This window comes from Rhipicephalus microplus, chromosome 5, assembly GCF_043290135.1.
Source record: "Rhipicephalus microplus isolate Deutch F79 chromosome 5, USDA_Rmic, whole genome shotgun sequence".
Classification (NCBI taxonomy): domain Eukaryota; kingdom Metazoa; phylum Arthropoda; class Arachnida; order Ixodida; family Ixodidae; genus Rhipicephalus; species Rhipicephalus microplus.
In genome coordinates this window covers 184,020,926-184,042,110 of record NC_134704.1, presented here as the reverse complement: position 1 = coordinate 184,042,110, position 21,185 = coordinate 184,020,926, and the positions used below count along the sequence as shown (strand labels likewise).

The 21,185-nt window shown below is 45.8% G+C and overlaps 1 long non-coding RNA gene across 1 annotated transcript in view; it reads right to left on the bottom strand.

The window, feature by feature from the left end:
• The window catches only part of LOC142818057 (uncharacterized), a 427,592-nt gene extending 420,131 nt beyond the window's left edge, over positions 1–7,461 (bottom strand). The window contains exons 1-2 of the long non-coding RNA XR_012895526.1: positions 7,172–7,461; positions 3,470–3,638 (exon numbers count right to left, since the gene is read on the bottom strand). This is a non-coding gene — a long non-coding RNA (uncharacterized LOC142818057). The remainder of the gene's footprint in view (positions 1–3,469; positions 3,639–7,171) is intronic.
• Between the last annotated feature and the right edge of the window lie 13,724 nt (positions 7,462–21,185).

Sequence of the window (21,185 nt, the reverse complement as noted above, 5' to 3'; positions counted from 1 at the left end):
CAAATTTGATAATCACGACATGCGTGTCATGTAACATGACTACATGCTACACTCATGATGCGCTCGCGGCCGTTTCGCTAGCTTCTCATATGCCAAATTTGGTATTACGTGACGTCAATAGATGATGAAGGTATGACAGGCGCAAACATGATAATCATGAAATGCATGTCGTTTGAGAACATGACTACATGCCATAGTCAAGGCGCCAATACATTTCGACATGACGCGGTGCGCGTGCTCGCCGGCGTTCATTTCGTTGCGTCCCTCCGGCATTTGCCACGCCAGGTGCCGGTCTCGCCTAACGTTTCTAGACTAGGTTCTAGACCTAGTCTAGAAACGTTGGTCCCGCCTTATACTCGCAGCCACTCGCCGGGCTGCGTTGCTTTGACGCATGCGCGTTTCAGCGCATCCGGCGTTCCTCCGTCAAGAAAAGAAAGAGGAGACGCTGTGTTGTCTGGGTTACGCATCGGCACGTAATGCAGCATGTCGCATTTCGTGCCGGTTGCCGTTGGGCTGCGCTGACGGACGCTGGTCGTGCCGGTCGCACCTGGCGTCAGACTATAGAGCGCTCACGTTTCGCTAACGCAGCATCGCTGTGCCCAGCGTGCGCGCGCGTCATCGCTACATTGGAGTATATTGGGCCTTTCATTATGCGCTCGTGGCCATTTTGCTGGCTCCACATACACCAAATTTGGTGTAACGTACGTGATGTTGTTGGATGACAAAATATATGACTGCTGCAAACATGATAATCCTGACACGCATGTCGTGTTAGAACATGACAACATACCACGCTCATAGCGTGCTCGCGGGCGTTTTGCTACTCCACATATACTTAATATATGACGAAGGTAAACGACACATCCAAACGTGATAATCATGACACGGAAGTCATGTACGACATCATTAACCTCCACCTCGTAACGTTGTGCTGATGTTAAAGTGACATATCAACCTTTCTCATTTCTGCTTCGCATATCATCGATTCCAACAGTACGTGGGATCTGCCAATTTTTTGATCGGCTGTCGTGATTGTGGAATCCAATATTGTTCCCTGATTTGAGTCAGTGTGTCTCGTACTCCTGCGTGGAAGACTTTTTCATGACCATGACTGATGATTAATGTACTTAGGTGAGAGTCTTATGTAGGAGGGTGGGAAGGTGAGAACCGTACGAGTCGTCCGTCATCAGAACTTTTCTTTGTACCCGAAGCAGCCCGCCTAGTAGCATCAAATTGTTGCCGCCATGTTGCCGCAATGTTGCCACAACGTTGCAAATGTTGTTGAACGTTGTTCAACATTCAGCCACATAGCATCAATGTTGTCAGATGTTGCTCAAATTTCACCAACATTTTATCAATGTTGCACCAGCGATGTTGTGGTAACATTGCATTTTCATGTTGTGACAGCATTGTCAAATGTTGGCAGACGTTGGCCCGTATTTGGCTTCACGGCTGCTTCATATCTGCCGCAACTGTCTTACTTCCTGCAAAGCTGGTTTTATTTCTGCGGCATGCACAAATAAAATTTGATTGCCTAAAATAAAGATGACATCGCTGCATTAGTGTCTGTGATGAAAGCTTGCACGTAGTACAAAAATACTACCATTTCCAAAATACGTTTTTTATACTTACTTTGTGTTAGATATACGTACTTTCACAACTTATCACAGTGACGCGTTGGTTCGGATGCAGTACTAGTGGTGCCACAGGGGCAAGCGACATGCAAAAGTGAAACGGAAACCCGAAGCGGATCCTTTGTGGATCAGCGACAGTCCCACGGTTACTGTAATCACTAATGACCGAGCGCAGTCTAAAGAGTTTCGCTAGAGAGGCTAGAAGGGTAGCCTCTCGAGTTTCGCCAGACCTCAATAACTCTCAAGTTGTCGCGATAACCGTAGAGGGTGAAAAAAATCGACCACGGCAAGTTTCGTCATATCGCGTATAGTGGAACTACCAACTCCTCTACTACCAGTCGGTCACGGCTACCTGGATCGGGGCACGTGACGGTAGGGTGGCTAGATAGCGGCAGTGTTGTAGAGTGCCTCAATGCGCGCACCCCCGGTTAGAGGGGAGTCAGCTTTTGAAAGGGCAGATGCCGCCTCCTCGGCCTTGGCGGCAGCGTGGCCACCATTCTGGATCCCCCGCCCGGTCACTTGTGCGTGGCGTGCGTGTTGTTTTTTGGTCGGTGCTCGTGTTTCTGCGTTCGCTCGTGTTTCTGCGCTCGCTTTTATGCACTCGCTTGCGTCACCATGCCCGGGTGCTGTGTGCCGCAGTGCAGCAATCATTCTATGAACGGCTGGAAGCTGTACCGATTTCCAAGAGGCCCAAAAAGACGGCTTCTTTGTACGGTACAAGTCAAGCGTGACAAGTGGCGTCCGATGAATGCATCACACATTTGCAGCGTAAGTAAATATTTCTTTTTCAATGCGTGGTAATTTGATTAGCCAGCATTACTTGGCGCACCATTATTTCTTTGTTGAGAGCGTAGGCATCGTCAAGTAGTCAAACGTCGTACCGCATATTGTCCGCGGCATTTGGACAGTACACGAGCCATTCGGGGAAGCGAATCCCGCTTGTAGAAAATGCGTGAGGTAGAAGACTTGTGTAATACATCAAATATACAAGCACCCATCAACACCCAATTCTAATTTTCTTCGCAGGCTCACTTTGAATCGAACAACTACGAGCAAAACCAAGTGGATGGTTGGAAAAAGCTAAAACCGAATGCAGTCCCAACTTTCTTCTCCTTCAGACGTATGTTTTTAATTTTACTCTGGCATTACATAATAAAGTATCGATTACAGGCATTGTGTACATGCAGCTGCAACTTCAATACGGCTAAAACCAAAGAGGAACGTTTATGCTGTGTCCAAATTAATTCATACATTGTAAACGTTTGAGTGTATTTCACTGTCTCTAGGCACTAACCAGCCACACTGGCAGTAGCTTTCTGCTATCGAGCATGAGGCTGTGCACTTGTTATAATCTCACGTGTAATGACTATTTTACTCAAACACAAACACTCATGTACACGGGACTACAATGTACGTGAAAATATACCTAGTGGCCTACTTTATTTTAAGCCCTCCACTAACGCCCTCTCATAGCCAACATCTAGCTTGTGGCACATGGAGCTCCGATTCGAATTAGAGGCTTTTTTTTTGTAGGGACGAATTTTCAATACAATTTGGTTATGATACTGTGGAAACTCCGTAAGATATGCATTAAGCAAAAATTTGTCAGTTAGTAAAGCGTAGAATGAAGTCCACGGTTCAATGAATCTTAATAAGGTGAAACAAGCTTTCCCCTATACCAGTGGAAAAGGTTGGGGGAACAACCTTCCTAGCTTTAAGAATGACCTTCCTAGCTTTAATGACCATTCAGATACCAGCAGCATTTGTTACGTTATGAAACTAACCACAGGCTTGACATAAATTGGCATTACATGAAAACATTTATGAATACATACGTTTCTGCTTGCAGCGCTGCCCAAGGAACGAAGACCACAATAGGAAATAACTGTGCCCGCACCCTCCGGTGGAGAGACCAGCAAGTCTGCTCCGGGGCTACGTCAATCTCCAGCTACAGTTGAGATACCGCGAGAGGCCCCACTAAGCCATGCAGTTCATGAGTCTTCACTGAAAGGAATGTCACGTTACGGACACAACGTTACGGAACTCAGCGACGCCACAGTAAAACTGTCAGCAAACTCTAGGGATTCACATTTAGGAGAAGCCAATGATGCGGCTATTGAAACATCAAATGGTACTGGTGAAACGTCAAATGCTACGGCAGAATCAGCAGAACTGAAGAAGCTTGCTGACCTTACAAGAAAGTATGCTAAACTTCAGCAGCATCATGCTACTGCCAAGAACACAATCCAAAGTCTCAAGAAAAAAGTGCAAAAACTTGAGAGTGACGCAACAAATATTTCGCAAAATTTTAAATTTCTGAATGATGATCAAGTTCGCGCTCTCTCAAGAAGCAGCAGCTTGGGAAACTCTTGGTCTCCGCACACCATCAAGCAAGGCCTTCAAATTAAATTTGCTTGTGGTACAACAGGATATGAAACGCTAAGAAAAATGCTATATCCTCTCCCATCCAACAGAACACTCACGCGAAGGATTCAAGATTTAAAGTTCCTCCCGGGCATTCTTCACGAAGTGATCGATGTTATGAAATGCAAAGCTGAGACATGGAGAATGTCGATAAGGACTGCGTCCTTTTTTTGGACGAAATGGAGATAGTGCCGGGGTTTGAGCTAGGCCGTGCTGAAGACACATTTCTTGGAGGAGTAACGCTTCCCCCGAAGCCTCAAGAGCCTGCGAACCACGCTCTTGTATTTACGTTAGGCGGCCTTAACCAAAGGTGGAAGCAAATTCTCGCTTATGAATTGGCTGCGAGAACCGTCGATGGTTGTTTGCTGAAAAACTATGTATTGGAACTAGTACAGCTGTGCAGTCGAATATCTCTGAATGTTCGCGTAGTCACATCTGACATGGGCTCCGTGAACCGCACAATGTGGAGGGAATTTGGCTTTTCGAGTCACAGAGATTCTTCGACAGTATGTTCCATACGTCATCAGTGCATGGATGGCAAGGAACTTTTTTTCATGGCTGATCCGGCTCACGTGCTGAAAACCCTCAGGGGCCAACTCTTGAACTCTAAAGTTTTCACGCTGAGTGAGGCCACAGTGGCCAAAAATAGCCTGCCTTCTACAAAGGTTAACGTGGAATATGTTGAGGCGGTACTTGAATACAATTTTGAAAGAGAACTAAAGGTAGCGCCAAACTTGTCCGAAGTTCACACCAGCACAGGCCACGGATAGCCCCTCCAGTTATCCGCTTCCTTATAAAGGAAGGGCTACTAAAACGGGAAGCGGAAACAACAGATTGGTTCATAGAGCTTATTTCAAAGTGGTATGCACTGATGTCCTCGTGGCATCCAGTAATGGCGTTAAGTCACAGAAACAAGGCCAAGTACTCTGAAGCCCTAGATACCTAGCACATGGCAATGGAAATAGTGAGAACTACGAAAATGGGCACCACATCACATTGGAAACCGTCGCAAGCTGGCCTGCTCATATCAACTACGGTTGTTGTTCGCCTCCAAGGAGTGCTCCTAAGTGACGAAGGATATGAGTTCTTTCTTACAAGTAGGCTGCTGCAAGACTGCTTAGAGAATTTTTTTTCTGTCGTGCGGCTTATGAAGCCGGTTCCCTGTGCCTATGATATCAAGTGCGCTCTGAGACTCGTGAGCGTAAACCAATTTTTGCGAACTCCGCGGATGGGAAGTTACGAACTTGATGACCGAGAGTACCTTGTAGACCTGCTATCCCAGTGGAAGGAGGCCTGTGTCGAGAACTAAGTTGAAGAGATTGACGATTCTGAGATTATGTTCCCTGAAGAATTGTCGGCAACAGAATGCAGTATTCCGTTTTACGTCGCAGGATTCATTTTGAAGGGAATATTGAAGTCCGTGAAGTGCGCAAAATGCAAAGATGCTCTTATTGGAACTGCGTGCGACGAGTATGCTTCACTGACATCCCTGAAAGAGTATGTTTTGGACGGAGACAACCTTATATATCCGAGCAGTGGAGTAATGAAAGCTCTGAAAGAGTATGAAGAGCACTTTACGGCCATCAACTCTTGGTGCACGGATAAAATAGTCACGATGAAGTCGCCGCTTCGTTCACTTACAGGATACCTAAGCAAGGTACACCGCCGCAGCCTGTGTGTATGCACGGAGCACAAGGAGGGTATATACAGAATGCTCACTGAGAGGTACGCACGAATACAGCGGCGCATCCACCTTTGACAGTTGCCAGCCGATAGTTTGAATGAGAATTCCAGCAAAACTTGTGCTGGCGTCAACCTCTCGTAAGACATCGACACACTAAGATCAGCTGTATGCCCCCAATTAACTGAAAAGTATGCCTTCTGTGCTGACCTGATGCCAATATATATACGTTTGCCGTTGTTAAATACTTGTTTTTATCCTTCACTGTTCTTGTGTTTCAAAGTTGTCTTCCCATCTAGTCTTAACTTATTACGTAAGTCGTTTTTTTTACTCGTACACGATCACTGTGAAGCAATCAGTGACAGTCCTGAAAAAATTCTGTGATGGAGTGCTTTATTTGCGTAATTGCTTGTGTCAGCATAGCATTTATGCATACAAATAAATGACCTGTACACTAATTCTCGAGTGTCACGTAATTTCAACTTTTGATCAAACATAATAATGGTAAGAAAGCTCTAAATTTATTATAGCTGGATATACGCATTTTTTCTTGTGGATAATGACCTGCCGTGTATTTGTTTAGAAGCACTTGTGATCTTACGTTTTTGCTCTATTATTATCTATTTTAGTTACCTATTTTATTTTTTCAATTTATTTCTTTATTTTTGACACAAATGTTTTGTTAAACAAAGTGTACTTTGCATGTATTCTCTCGTGTTACATATTCTTTGTTACTTCTGTGCAAATGAACATTTTTCTCCGATATATCCCTAGGTATTCTTTCAAATTCTCATTGAGCTATGACCTTATCGAGCTTTTTGTGCATCTTTACATTTTAGATTTAAACATTTTGTATGTTGCAAACAATATGCTGTGTATTTGTTGTTTATTATTTATGTATAACCAGTACAGAGGCCTTTTGTCAGGTATTGTTATACCTTTAGCTTCTGTACCTTTCTTGGTGTAATTCAAGAAAAATAAAGAATCTGAATCTAAATACTGCCCCTCGGCACTTCATCATGTGTACAATACGTATAATGCAATTTATGATAAACGAACAAAGTATAAACTTAGCAAAAGAAGCCGTCATTATCGCGCTTTGGTAGCTTCGCAACACTAAAATTCGCGTTTTGCGATATATCTACTGCTGCTGCTGGCACACATATGACGGCTTTAAACAATTATTTGCATATTTGGAATGCAGAGTTTACAAGGCAAATAACTAAGTGTTTAGACTTGCCAGAACTCTCGTTTGCAGCCGAAGAGGATTCGTTTTAAATATAATGAAGTCTATACGTCAGCCTATAGTGCACAACACATGCACAGGCCGTCACTTTATATGAAGTACATCGTTCTCTTAATAAACATTTAGGTAACAACAGCACTAAAAGCTGTACAAAGTTCAAAAAGAAAAGAAAAAGAAAGAACTCACAGCGCGCGCTTATTTCTGGACGTTTCCACGCACCGCAAGCGCCTTGTAAAACGCCTTTCGCATGCTGTCTAGCTGCGGCGGGAGGGGCAATGGCGGCCGTCGTAGCAGACGTCGCGCCTGTCCTCACCATCAGCGGAACACGCGGGCATCAAGGCACCCTACTACAGAGGCTAGAACTGTAACACTACGGTAGCCACCGTACCTACGGACCTTAGCGATGTGCGCCGAGGCAATTTCGACCGGCGGCGGCGTGGGGGTCGTTCAGAGTCGGCGGCGGCGGCGTTGTCGGCGCACGCCAGTTATTTCATCGGCGGCGGCGCGCGGCTAATTTTCATCGGCAGTGGCGGCGCCGGCGGCGCAGAAACCGAAACTAAAAATTCGAAAGGTTCTTCTGCCACAGGTTACTGAATTAGTTGAAATTCAGGGATTTTCATCTAAATAGCACTAATGATACTACACAGATGTGTCGACATCACGATGACTGTAAAGCGTTTTGTAAAATAGTTATTTCTCTTTCATAATAAAATACGCGTAGTTCAATATATGTCCATGTTCTACCATGAATGTGCAGCACTTTGTTTGTTTTTTTAAATTTAAGATGCAGCAGTTTGTTTCTGTTGTTGGCTACGTCATACTTCATGAAAGCTTATTTCATTCAACATTGAGCAAGCACCGACACACGTCACTCAGTTCGCTTTTTCCGAATCGGATCTCACTTTTACATTGTACGCGTCACGAAAAAAGAAGCACCTCTGCTACGAGTTTTCTTATTTCGATTGCAGGAAACCGCTCTTTTGAGTATCTGTCATGCTTTGAATGTTAATTTCCTTCAAACGAATCGATATACCTACTTTTCACAATATGAGAATGTTTTATGTAGTGGTATAAGATGCGGAAGAAAACAAATCTGTGCATTTAGTCAACTAGTCCTCACCGCAGTGTTCAATGAATGAAGTGTAGACATGGGTGTGGGCGAGGCGGGTGGTGCAAAAGGGGCACTTTACCCCTTCAAGCCGCACCAGCACTTGCTACCCACTCTAGCGACACCAACACGACCCCCTCCCTCAGCCATGATGCAAGTTGAAAGAAGGGTTTGCTTACCCCCAAGACAAAAACCTGTCGATGGCCATATGTGCAGATGAGAGCAAATGCAATATTTGCTCAGATACACAGTCCACACTGGTCACGACCTGAAGGCCTGTTGACCACGCCTGCAGAGAACGTTGACTCCCCGACCCCTTTGTGCTCGGTCAGGGGAGGGGAACACCCCTTGCAAGTGGGCCCCAATAAAATTTCTCTTAAAAACGTCACAAATAAGAATGCTTGATAAGTATGTATAAAACATTTAACTTTTTAATGCTTTTTGTAGCGTGAACACGTGCTCAATACCCATCAGGTGTGTGATACAATTGAAATCGCAACTGCCACTCTCGACTGGTTCCGGAAAAGACTCAATAGAAGAATGCAATTACGAGTGCTGGGAACCTACGTTCGTTTGTCAATTTGATTTCTAGACATGATTTTAATTGTTATATAAACAAAAATAAAACCTGCAAAATATTAAAACAAAATGGCTGCTATTGCAAGATGCGTGTCCCCCTTCGTGATTTTTCTAGACTTACGCGTCTGCAAGCCACATCTGGTGTCACAAACTTGCAAGTGCCCCCCTCCTCCCCACGACATCTCCCAATACCCCCCTCCCCAATAAAAAGGCACCAATGTAGTCTAGTCCTCTGTAGGCCTTTGTGATTGCCTACTGGCGCACGGCGGGCCATTTCGGTTGCTAGGACCAACAGTACCGATTTCGACATGCTTTATTGAAGATGCTGAAGGATCAAGAAAAGGCCGATTGTTGTAAATTTCTTGAGAGTTCAATGATAGCTTCTTTGTGAATACCGTATTTTATTGAACCTCACTTTGTGTATAATGCTCCAATGAAAAAAAATGGTTTCACCCTGGGTCACTGCAGAGTCAGAAGCCATCACATGGGCAGGCATCATTAAGCCTCTATATAACATTGCTAAGGTTCAGCACATTTGTACGAAAAATTCTCGTTAATTGAAAATTGAGTATATTCATGCTTGGGTTAATATGTGTGAAACATAAATTTAAAATTTAAAAATTCTCACTGTGGGTTTCTGCAGCAAAGACACATTGATTAAAACTGATGATTCCGGAGCTACGGCAGAGGTAACATTCGTTATGTTTTTTTTTCGGTTACGGTAATGGTAATGCATTACCTTTTTTATGTATATATAGAACGTGGAGCCGTGAAACGTTCCCTTTTTTTATTAGAGTAACGAGTAACGTATTTAGTTACTTTTTACTGTAACGGATACAACCCTAAATATATAGGGTTACAGGAGTGATGTCGGCCCACACCGTCAGTTGCGGTCTATAGGCTGGCTGTAAACATTACATAGATATATTCCTTTCATCCAGCACGTGATAGTGAAGGTTCGCTCGACCATTGATGTTCTCGACCTTTGAGGAATACACAACAGCTTCTTAATAATATGCATATCATCCAACCGAAGCGTACACTTCGTTTCGTTAAAATTTACAGTCAACGTGAGTGCTGTCGTCACGCCGTATGTTTTAGGTAGAAACTTAGCCTACTCAAAATACCCAAAGACGTCGATCCACCTAGCAACGCGTGGCTACCCGCTGACGGTTCTGTATGAAAATAGCATCCACAGTGAAACCTGTCGCATCTGCTGGAATTTTATCGCAACATTATTATACTGCCACTTCGCTTGTATTTTTATGTCACTGCCTAGCGCAAAGGCACCGTCATTGTGGTTCAGTAGTTAAGGTACTCGGCTGCTGACCCGCAGGTCGCGCGATCAAATTCCGCCTGTGGCGGCTGCATTTTCAATAGAGGCGAAAATGCTGTAGGCCCATGGGTTCAGATTTGGGTGCATGTTAAAAAAGAACCCCAGGTTGTCATAATTTCTGGAGTCCTCCACTTCGCCATCTGTCATAATCACATGGTGGGTTTGAAACGTTAAACACCACATATTAATCCATTGCCTTGCGCAAAGCACGCTTGGCTGTCTGCAAAAATTCTAGATTATTTTAGAATCTTCTGATAAGCTTGAGACACCTACAATACGGATGATGTTTGATGCTACGGGCATATATGGCGACGTACCTTTACGCAGATCATATTGCCGATGACCAATGCTCTAATTACCGCTATCTGCGTAAAGCGTGAATTTCTAGTACTTTGTACTTTTCTAGGCACACGTTCACGAAATAAAAAGCGTCGTCTTGAGCAACCCAAGTACCATATTCTTTGCCGTCGCAACCACGCGGCAATATGGTGAGATGAGAATAGTGAAATGATTGATACAAAACAGTGAGATGGTGCGTAAGTACACGGCCAAGTTTTATTTAAGATGCGTATACCACAAGCTATTCTCTTCTATAGAACCAATATAATGCGGATTTGTTAAACTACTGTGAAGTTGAATGTCAAGAAAGGAAGAACACGAACTTGGAAAGAGGCAGTGGAGACGAAAAGTGATAGGTATCGACGTAAAGTTTGATCGGTCATTCCACGCCAAACGTCCAAGGCTTTTGGTGACTACCTCAGGTGTATTCTAAAAATGTCGGGCTGATTTACTCCATGAAAGCAGTCTATTGCGAAAATGTTTTGCAGAGAAAAATGTTTTTGGTCACCTATATGTGACCAAAATACCGGCTATAGGCTGGGCCCTATATCGAGTCCTAAGATAAAAGCACATTTACTGAGCGAGTCTATATAGGCTCCATTTATTTTGCCGACCTATGGTTCCGAATATGGCGTGCCTTGTTGTCGTATTGACGTTCCGGCTTGTGAAGCCAAAAACTTTATTTTTCAAATGACAAAACTGTTCATATCTCCCCCTCCCCGGAACTCATTCTAGGTCCTTTGATAAACACCAGTCATATATCCTTAAAAAATGCTTGGATATCAACTATTCCTAACTGTCATTTAAGGATGTGGAAATGAAATGACCGTCACTAAATGACTGATGAGGTGAAATATTAACATTAAAAAGCATAGTAAACGTGACTAAAAAGCTAATTCTACGCTAAAACAATGTAACCTGAACTAATGATGTCACCACACCTCTCAAACTTGATGCAATGCATACTGCATACCTGCAAGGTGCAGTTATTCGAGCGTTTTTTGCAGTGAAATTTGGCCATGGAGTTTATCCCGTTCATGGTGGTGCTATTTTTTAAGTTTGACGTTTCAATATATAACGAAGCATTAGGAAATTCTTTCCGTGAAACCCGTATTTTTTTTTTGGCGATCTAATTGGGGATTGTATGCATTGTGTTGGCACGAAGTTTAATATAGGTGATGTGTTTGTAGAGTACACCGTTCGCTGACTGTGGTGAAATACAAACAGCACTTTATGTTAATTCATGCTACAAAACTCACGTGATCTGCTCCCAGAGAACAGAAGCATACATAACAAAGTGCGTTACTAACGAACGGAGGAACTAAATATTTCTCGGTCTTTTAATGTTGTTTCTGTAATCCCATCTACAAACGTTTGTATTAAACGAGCATGATGGTACGAAGGCATGGAATTGAGCTCTGCAGCTTGTTGTGACACATGTGCCACTCCAGGTCACCTTTATTACGTGACATCAGAATTTACACTGAGCTTGATCTATGATTATGTGCCTAATCAATGGAGAATAAGTGCGAAGCTCCAGATTCATTATTATAGTGGCTTCAAAGACGAGAAAGCAGCACGAATCGTGAGCAATCGAGCACCCGTTCTCTCTCTCCATTGCGTTGAACTTCTTGTGCCCTCGGATGTCACTCCAGTTTTTTCTTGAATAAATGTAGCGATTCGGAAAGTTGTGAGCACTAAACAAGACGTTAAGAAGAACGAGAGAGACAGGATGGGCGCTTGTGAACGTCGTGAGGAAGCATTAGTTCGCGCTAAAAATTTCCCGATAGCAATGCGCCATCTGGCTGGATTTCAAGTTTTGTTAAAATGTACGATGACACAGACCTTGTGCTTTTGTCATGTCATTTGCTACCAATTAAACAGCGGCTGCGTAATTGAGGGTACCATGAAAATTCTCGCGGCCATATTTCAAGAATAAAGGAGGCAGAAACGCACCGTTCATGCCGTACGTGATCCTTCATCACTCGCGGAAATAAACTTATTCAAGCTGAAACATGGTCGAAGAATTCTTTTACCTCTCGGCCATCAGAGAGGCTTTTAATTCTCGAGTCTCTTTGTGAGATATTGCTGCCATCTTTTTCTAAACGGCCTGCAGTTCTGTTGTACCAACACAACATAGCAATGCCCGTGTTTTTGTAGATTTTTTTATTCCCATTTAAACACTTTTCCATTCACAGTAATCTTTGAAGCGCGTAAGAACTTCCTGTCATCCCTCACCTACCATTGCGTTTTTCCAGTCCAGACTGCAAAAGGCTTGATGGCAAAGTCGTTTTCCAAGCTCAAGTTTCTCGTACCCAATCTTTCGCGCTATTTGTGCTCTTCAAGGAATGCAGAAAGACTACAAAACGCAACGCGCTCTACACCGTACCTTCGGGACTGGTATGGGGCAAACATGTTGCGAGTGGTGTCGCAGTGTTCTGCCATTGTGTCCCGTTCGCTGTTCCCTGCGCTCAAGGTGGGTCGAGATACGGCGTCGTTGAGGCGCCATTGGTGTCGTGTTTCCCATGTCTTTTCTTATACACAGTGTTCTGCGAATAAATGTCTCTGTGTAGCCGCTCGTGCACAGGTCACGGATTACGTTTCTCCTTCCTTCCGCAGCTGTGGTGACAATCGGTGGTTGGATTATCGGTTAATGATTTATTTTAGTTTTCTCGTTTAGCTAGTTTTCTGTATTCTTGCCCAAGAAGCCACTTCTTGCCCAAGAAGCCCTTCAAGCCACTGAGCCCTGCTCTCGCAAGAAAAGATAGCGTCTTTTTTCTTTCCTTTTCTTCAACTACAGACTCATCCATTCAGGGGAAGCTTGCAGTAACTGGTTTGGAAGGCAGGTAAGGTTCGTGGAAACTCACCTCACCCTGAGCTACCGAGCACAATACAAAGCTTAGCCGAGAGTCATGAGAAGGCTAGATTACACATCAAGTTGAAAAGAGAAGGTATTTTGCCTAATGAAGTATTTCGAAAGCCACTGGGGCAACCCTTTCCTTTACCACCATCCCCACTTCTATTCGTACATTGAAGTAATGAGAAAATTCCAGCCAAAATATATTTAAAAAACGACGTTTTGAAGCCAATCTCTCACCCCTGAAGAAGAAGCCGGACCAGCTTCGAAACATCGGGGTTTTTTTTTTCCTTAAATATATTTTGGTTGGAGTTCTCATTCCTTCAGTTTCTATCCAAAACAGACAGGCTTATGTCGAATGTTCACCTTTGATTCCTGTCGTACATTTTATACTCGCTGCTCCGACAACCTTCCTCACACCAAAACATTTAGAGAAGCAATGACAGGTGCGCAATCGTAAACAGCCCCTCTTCCTTCTTGGACGCTTATAGCTCTCGTGTGCGTGTGTGTGCGGGGGGGGGGGGGGGGGTAGAGAGAGGAGCACTGAAAGAAAAAAATGTTGCATCTTGTTTTTTTATTTGTTGCAGCAGGTAGCTAACGACCTAATCATTATTTTCCTTTTGAGGAAGCAGCATACAATACAACACAATCATGCGTACCTAAAAAGAGGCAAACACAGGCGCTGTATTGCAACTGATGAGTTATTGTCGAAAGACTCAGCTTATGTAGGATAACACGTACATGTGCACTAACACCAGTGCATCCAATGAAGACAAGTTTTTCTTGTAGTGTTTTGCAGGAAGACTTGATGAATAATGAACCATGAATGCACCTTACCTGACATGAAACTCGGGACAGGTGCCCCGCCGCGGTGGTCTATTGGCTAAGGTACTCGGCTGCTGACCCGCAGGGCGCGGGTTCGAATCCCGGCTGCGGCGGCTGCATTTCCGATGGAGGCGGAAATGTTGTAGGCCCGTGTGCTCAGATTTGGGTGCACGTTAAAGAACCCCAGGTGGTCTAAATTTCCGGAGCCCTCCACTACGGCGTCTCTCATAATCATATAGTGGTTTTGGGAAGTTAAACCCCACATATCAATCAACTCGGGACAGGTAACAAGCTTTTTAAAGAACGCGACCCTGTCAAGTCATGGTTCTCAGATTTTCTGATAACAAAAACTTTATATTACAGCATTCCGCACAATCACCAAATTACAAGCGTAGGCAAATGTATATACCAGCATAGTATCACCAAATTTCAAAATAGCACAGGTATTTACAGCAGCCAATTCATATGGTACTTATTGTATTTAGTGCTATCAGCGCGCTTGTGCCTGTCGCGGAAATTGCATGTAATGTCAAGTTTCTCTTTAATATTCTTTAATATTAATATTTAGAGGCAGTGGAAATAACTTGTTTTTGTATGTTGAAAGCTAATATATATATATATATATTGTGGGCATTTAGTATACGCATCCTCTTCACCGGTACATTATCATCATTATCATGTGTGGCTCATGCATCCCCATCGTTGTCGCGTAGTATCATCATCTTGGCTCATTCATCGTAACTGTCGGCTGCCGGTTCCTCGGGCCTAACAAAAGGTAATCCAAACCAAGACTTCATACGTGGTGGAGAGTGCTGTTAGATCCCCCGCCATCCTCTCGACCACTCTACCCCCTGGAGCTACGTTCAGGTCGCCGCTTGGGCCAGGTGTCCGGAAATATGTCGCACCAAGATGAGGCCGGTGCTGCAGCCGTTCCCACTCAACCACCGCGTGCCGCGCCTTCCCACGTCATCAACAGCCTCCAGCGTGAGCCCCATCCCTTCGCTGGTATGCGCGGGGAAGATGTGGAAGAATGGCTGGACGATTTCGAACGTGTCGGCGCTGCTAACCGGTGGGATAACACCTACAAACTCGCTCACGTGTCATTCTACCTCACGGGTGTCGCGAAGACGTGGTTCCTCAACCACTTCATCGACATCCCCGACTGGTCAGCCTTCAAAGATCAGCTTCGCCATGTCTTTGGCACACCGGCTGTTCGTTCGGCTCTCGCAAGGAAAGCTCTCGCGACTCGGAAACAGCACATCGGGGAGTCGTACACATCCTACATCGAGGATGTTCTTTCACTTTGCCGCCGGGTTGACACACCAATGACAGAATCAGACAAGGTGCGCCAGCTTCTTAAGGGGATTGCACCCGCCGCATTCAATGCCCTTGCGATCCAGAATCCGGCTACCGTTGCTGACGTTGCGACAACCTGTCAGCGCCTCGAAGAGCTTGAGTCTATGCGCCTACAATCAGACAGTGACGCGGCCCGTATCACGACTGATCCAAACCTGCGAGACACGATAAGGGCGCTTATACGTGAAGAATTGGAATCAATGGGATTCATACTACCTTCTGTGTGTCCCGTTCAGTCCTCTTCAACGTCATTGCGGGATGTCATCAGGGAAGAGCTCACGTCCATGACCCACATGGCCAACCTGCAACCCATTGTCTCTCGTACTCTACCATCGTTCCCGCACACCGCCGCCGCACCACCAGGCACCGTCAGCTCGACGTCCCCGCCACGAACGTACGCGTCGGTTGCTGCCGCACCTCCCACAAGCTTTCCCACGAGCTTTTCATCACCACCGCGTGAGCCGTCACCTGTCCCTTTGACTTCTCTCTCTCCTGGTGCAGTTAGCGCAAGCTACTACCCTCCTCATCGATCGACTCGGCCTACGTGCTATTATTGCGGCTATCGTGGTCACATTGCACGCTTTTGCCGCAAGCGCCAGCAAGACGAGCGCCGAGGGTATGACATACGCGAACGGGACTATACCGCAGGAGCCTTGTACCAGGGCCGCCGTTATTCGTCACCGCCGCGTCGGTCTCCATCTCCGCCAGCATCGGCTGAACTGCGCAGTAGTCACCGATCAACCCGACGCCGTTCACCGTCGCCTTACCGGCGCTCTTCTTCTCCTCTTCAGCCTGCTTCCCTTACTTCTGATCGGCGTCCGGAAAACTAAGCGATGCAGTTTTTGGAGGACAAACTGCATTCCAACACAGGACTCCAATTCCTCCAGCGCGCCCCTACAATATGATTGCGGTCACAGTTGAGGGAGTGGACGTTGATGCTTTGGTGGACACTGGGGCTGCGTTTTCTGTTATTTGTGCTGATTTGTGTGCCCGTCTTCGAAAAGTCACGACGCCCTATGATGGACCGACACTGGTTACAGCCCAGGGAACAATGATTCGCCCTTCCGCTCTCTGTACTGCCCGTGTACTAATCGACGAAATTCTTCATCATATAGAATTTGCTGTGCTATCCCCGTGCTCTCATGAACTCATTTTAGGCTGGGACTTTCTTTCCTCTGCTTCTGCGGCTATTTGCTGTGCACAACGTGTCGTCCATCTTACTGACACGGACCACTTGCTCAACAACGAAACCTACAGGCCACTTCGACTCATCGCTGCAGTAGACATCGAGTTACCACCAAACGAACATCAATTAGTGACAGTTTTGTCCAACGACGTCGACTCTGGTGACAGTTTGGTCACTCCGTCACCGTGTTGCCTTAATAAAGGCATAGCTCTGGCATCAGGTGTGGCTCGCTTCAACAATGGATCAACTGTCCTCGCTGCTACCAACACCACACAAGATAAAGTTTTACTGCCACGGGGCACTACTGTCGCCTGCGTTGCCGATCTGCAGCCTGTGTGCGTTGTGCCCCTTACCCCTGTCTCCTCTAAAGGCCATCCTGCAGATCATGCTGCTTCCTCGGCCTTTACAGCAGCCATAAACAAAGACTTGAATGACTCACAGAAGCAGCAGCTGCTTGATTTGTTGGAAAAGCATGCAAACTCCTTTGACGTCCATTCATCCACCCTGGGCCAGACAACTGCTACAGCACATCGTATTCAGACCGATGGAACATCCATTGTGCACCGCCGTCCGTACCGCGTCTCTCTAGCTGAACGAAAAATCATTGAAGAAAACGTAGACGATATGCTCCAACGCGAGATAATCCGACCCTCAACCAGTCCTTGGTCGTCGCCCATCGTTCTGGTACGTAAAAAAGACGGTTCCGTACGATTTTGTGTCGATTACCGAGCACTCAATAAGATCACTAGAAAGGACGTATACCCCATGCCACGCATCGACGACGCCCTAGATTTCTTACAGGGTGCTGAATACTTTTTGAGCCTCGACTTGCGTTCCGGCTATTGGCAAATCCCCATGCACGAAGATGATAAAGAAAAAACTGCGTTTGCAACCCCGGACGGCCTATACGAATTCAATGTTATGCCGTTCGGTCTGTGCAATGCGCCCGCAACTTTTGAGCGCATGATTGACACCGTGCTGCGTGGCCTGAAATGGAAGACTTGCCTATGTTACCTCGATGACATTGTTGTCTTTTCATCGACGTTTCCTCAACATCTGCAACGCTTGGACGAGGTCCTGACTTGTCTTGCGGGCGCTGGTCTTCAAATTACCACAAAAAAGTGCCATTTCGCCAGCAGATCTATCAAGGTACTCGGTCATGTTGTGAGCAAGGACAGAGTTCGCCCAGACCCTGATAAAACTGCTGCAGTGCTTCGCTTTCCTCGCCCTGACAAACCAAAAGATTTGCGAAGTTTCCTTGGTCTCGCCTCTTACTTTCGGCGATTCATAGCAAACTTTGCCTCCATAGCCGCACCACTTCATAAGCTACTTGCTTCCGGTATGCCCTTTCAGTGGTCTCAGGAATGTGAATCGGCTTTCGACAGGTTGAAGAGTGCCCTCACGACCGACCCTGTACTTGCTCATTTTCACGATGATGCACCGACCTTCCTGCACACAGACGCTAGCGGCCGCGGTTTAGGAGCCGTGCTCCTGCAACGCGACAACTCTTCGCCAGAGCGAGTCGTTGCATACGCCAGCCGCGTCCTCTCCGCAGCCGAGAGGAACTACACGATCACCGAGCAGGAGTGCCTCACCATCGTTTGGTCAGTACAGAAATTTCGTCCATATCTGCATGGCCGCCATTTCACCATTGTGACCGACCACCACGCTTTATGTTGGCTTTCGACACTCAAGAACTTGTCGGGACGCCTCGGACGCTGGATTCTACGCCTCCAAGAATATGATTTTGAGATCGTGTACAAGTGTGGCAGGAAGCATAGTGACGCCGATGCTCTTTCTCGCTGCCCACTACCAGCGACTCCACTCGGGGTTTCCGCCATCAATTTGCACAACACGCCCTCGGAGTCCACGTCTACGGCGGTTTCCTCTCTCGCCTCTATGGACCAGCTGCCTTCGGACGACCCGCACGATTTTCCTTCTCGACAGTTGGCTGACCCATACTGTCGACGTATTATAGGCTACCTCACTGGCAGTTCCCGTCCACCTAATGCAAGGCTCCGTCGCCAACTCTCGCAATTTAAGCTGGACAACTCGGTGCTGTAGCGCAAAATTTACCATCCTGACGGTCAGCGTTGGGTTCCCGTTCTACCCCGATCGCTTCGGTCCGAAGTCCTCAGGGCACTTCATGACCATCCGACTGCTGGCCACCTTGGTTACCATAAAACCTACGATCGCCTTCGAAGTCGGTTTTATTGGCCAGGCATTACCACTAGTGTAGCTCGGTACGTCGGGTCCTGCACTACCTGCCAATGTAGAAAACTACCAACATCTGCTCCCGCCGGTACACTACAGCCTCTTCCGTGCCCAGCCACCCCATTCGAAGTTGTAGGCGTCGATCTTTATGGCCCCCTCCCAGTCAGTGCTGCTGGAAACCGGTGGATAGTAACAGCCATTGACCATTTGACGCGCTACGCCGAGACGGCATCCGTTACTACTGGTTCAGCTTCTGAGATTGCCGATTTCATCCTCCGAGCCATTATACTGCGTCATGGTGCTCCACGTGTGTTGCTCAGTGACCGTGGAAGGGCCTTTCTTTCACAACTAGTGAACGAACTTCTTCAGGCCTCCGGCACAACTCACAAGACTGCCTCTAGTTATCATCCCCAGACTAACGGCCTCACTGAACGATTCCACCGCACTCTTGCTGACATGATCGCCGCCTATATTCAACCAGACCACAAAAACTGGGACGTTGTTCTACCATTCGTCACTTTCGCCTACAATACGGCCATTCAGCGAACAACCGGCTACTCGCCATTTTACCTAGTTTATGGACACTCCCCTACTTCTTTCCTGGACGTCTCCTTCTTTACCTGCCAAGCGAATTCATCTCCATCCTCTTCAGAGGAATGCGTTTCACGACTCGCACAGTGCCGCCAACGAGCTCATATAAACACTGAAGCCCGCCAGCAAGACAGAAAGGTAGTTTATGATGAATCGCATCGTGATGTATCCTTCCAACCTGGAGACGAAGTGCTCCTTTTGACGCCCGTTCGTACACCTGGTTTGTGTGACAAATTTCAGCCTCGGTTTATCGGGCCGTACACAGTTCTTGAACAGACTTCACCAGTGAATTATCGCGTGACGCCACTTGTAGCCCCAGCAGATCGCCGTTATCGAACTACAGAGGTCGTCCATGTCTCCCGTATGAAGCCCTTCATGCGACGTTCTTCGTCCCCTTGACTTGCCGCGGCCAGGCTGGCCGCTTTCACGTGGGGGGAATTGATGTGGGCATTTAGTATACGCATCCTCTTCACCGGTACATTATCATCATTATCATGTGTGGCTCATGCATCCCCATCGTTGTCGCGTAGTATCATCATCTTGGCTCATTCATCGTAACTGTCGGCTGCCGGTTCCTCGGGCCTAATAAAAGGTAATCCAAACCAAGACTTCATAATATATATATATATATATATATATATATATATATATATATATATATATATATATATATATATATATATATATATATATATATATATATATATATATATATATAAATATATATATATATATATATATATATATATATATATATATATATATATATATATATATATATATATATATATATATTGGGAGTAATGATTCAATGGTCCAGTTATTCTTCGTGAAGGTATGGGATATGGCACAACGGGAGCGTTGTGAACAAGGATCAATATATTTATTTCCCAACAGTTTAGGGAGGGGTCCTCCCTTCAGGAGGTGAGTTATATATATATTCCAGTAGATCCTCCGTGAGCGCTCACAACGTGGTTTATTTCGACGTTTCGGCCTAGAGTCTGGCCTTCATCAGGATTGAAGATACAGTTTGTTGGTGCTCAGCTTTATACAATCTCAAATCAGAGGGCAAGGAGAAAGGAAAAAAGACAGAAAAACAAAAAAGAAAAAAAAGGAAAAAAGAAAAGCAGAGGCGGGTAAGCGGGCATTTTAGGAAGTTCTAAGCCTTTAAGGACTCCGGAGTAGTTAAAGTTAAAGGCGGAGTAGTTAAAGGCTTAGAACTTCCTAAAATGCCCGCTTACCAGCCTTTGCCACAATACGCGGCACCCCTCCTTCTACGACGAATTGTTTACGGGACTCCGAGTAGTCAAAGGCTTAGGACTTCCAAAAAAAACTTTTTTGCCCCACACCCAACCGCCAGCGCCAGGAGGCGCCGTCTGATCGGGAGGAATGCGTTAGTGAAAGGAAACATACACAGACCGCTCACATCAGAAAGGTGAAGGGGAGACGGGGGAGAGAGATGAAGGGGGAAGTGGAGGGAAGAGTGGAGGGGTAGGTGGGGGAAAGAGTGGAAGGGGGGCGCCCGAGGGGAGTCCACCGTATACTATTTTTCTCTTCTTCTTCTCTTTTTCTTCTTTTTATTTTCTTTTTCTTTTTTTCTTTTTTCCTTTTTTTTCTTTTCTGTCTTTTTTCCTCTCTCTTTGCCCTCTGATTTGAGATTGTATAAAGCTGAGCACCAACAAACTGTATCTTTAATCCTGATGAAGGCCAGACTCTAGGCCGAAACGACGAAATAAACCACGTTGTGACCGCTCACGGAGGATCTACTGGACTATATGCAACGCTACGACCACTCAACCACCATGCCTA